Below are 2,121 nucleotides of genomic sequence, written 5' to 3' on the forward strand. Positions count from 1 at the left end.
ACACACACACACACACACACACACACAAAATCTACTATACAGTACTCACACAGACACAGTGTATGTATTATATTAAATTCTTTGAATGTGACAGGTGAGGGGACGGAGGCCATGATGGAAATGCTAAAAGGCCACATTTGATTTTATCCAAGGTACAGTAGATGATTTTAAAGTAACCACAATGCCACACTCATTCGCACTCACACACACACACACACACACACACACACACACACACACTCAGTACACACTCAAACTGTGCAAACAGAAAGCAACTACCACTTTCTTATACACTAAATTAAATAATTTGGCTCCTGCAGATTGTTTCGCTTTCGATAAACAAATATACAAAATAAATAGAGGCTAAATAAATAGATGGCTGAATAAAGCACTGAATAACTTTATCCCCGAACAACTGAGAATGTCTAGTACGTTGTAGCCAGGGCAACGAATACAGTGGTAAAGCTTAGGGAAACTCCTAATTTTACAGTTCTCCTATTCCAAGTCTTTGAAGCTGTTTTGAGGGCCACTGTACAATAAGGACACAGACCACACGTTACATACTTAAAGCATTTACAAGCATCAAAAAGTCTACTTCTTAATAAACGGGGCAGCCTCTATATTCAGCCAGCGGAAAAACGTCCAAACGTGACATATTGGCAATTTGTGTCGCGGTAACAGGTGAAGATCCCGCTGCGCAGCGGAGCTGTCTGGCCCGCCCTCAAGTGGGCGGAGCTGTCTCGCCCGCCCTCAAGTGGGCGGAGCTGTCTCGCCCGCCCTCAAGTGGGCGGAGCAGCGCTAACTAGAGGCGTATCCATGACAATAAGCAGGTCAAGTGCGTTGAAAAATCTGGCACAAATATTTCAGACAGCCCCGCCGTTCCGTCTGAAAGCGCCGCCGCCACCGCCCACGTGTGCGTTAAGACTGTTTTTCACGCCGTTCAAATATAGCCCACAGAGAGGGACGTTTGTGGTGTCACTAAAAGTATTGTCAGACACCTAATATCAGATTTGGCAACTGCAATGGTCTTGGTCGTCCATCTGTCTTGTCTGTCTGTCTGTCCGTCTGTCTGTCTTCCTGTCTGTCTGTGTCTGTCTGTCTGTCTGTCTAAATGTGAAGAAGTGACTTGCATACCTGTGCCTCAACAGAAGTGTGAAGAGACACTGTGCATGTCTCAATACTTCCAAGTAGCTTCCTCTCCTTGTGACCTCTCCTTCATCTGCACTGATCTGCATTGTATTCTGCAGGCGGCAACATAGTGTATGCATATCAGGAGTTTGCTTTCACCTATCCAGTTCTTTAAGTGCAGATGAAGAGAAGGAGATGAAGAGAGGAGGCTATTATGGACGATTGGGACGCACCCATGGATTGCTGTTGTGGATGTACAGCACCAGTCAAAAGTTTGGACACAAACTTGCCAAGAGTGTGCAAAGCTGTAGGTGGCTACGAATCTAAAATATAAACCATATTCTGGTTTGTTTAACACTTTTTTGTTTACTACATAATTCCATATGTGTTCCTTCATAGTTTTGATGTCTTCAATATTAATCTACAATGTAGAAAATAATAAAAATAAAGAAAAACCATTGAATGAGAAGGTGTGTCCAAACGTTTGACTGGTACTGTACATGTACGATGAGAAAAGTTGCCAGATAACACACAGAGATACTCATAGTACAAGGGAACTGGGGGGTTCTGATCCTGGAGAGGGACTGCAGTATGCTGGACTGGCTTTTCTCCCCCTGCCTGCCCAACACTAACACAGAGCCTGCCATTCTGGAACAGCCTGCCAACCCATGTCAGTGAGTCAGAGACAGTGTCATCATTAAATCCAAAGGAAAAACACACTTTTTAAACCCGTCTTTTTCAGAACTTCCATTTTCTTTTCCTTTTGTATGTTATATACTTGTTGTTGTAACGTGTGCGCTTGTATCTATTGTACAGTGTATTGTGACCATGTAAAATGCATGTTAAACTTAAACTTAAACCTTAACTTATCCTCGTTCAACCAATCATATGTTGAGGCATGTTAGTGCTGTACTGGAACAAAAGCATGCACACTCTGACTGCCTCCCCTCCAGGACCGGAGTCGCCCGTCCCTTGCTGCCCGGCCACCGGACA

This window comes from Argentina silus (assembly GCF_951799395.1).
Source record: "Argentina silus genome assembly, chromosome: 7".
In the NCBI taxonomy this organism is placed as follows: Eukaryota; Metazoa; Chordata; class Actinopteri; order Argentiniformes; family Argentinidae; genus Argentina; species Argentina silus.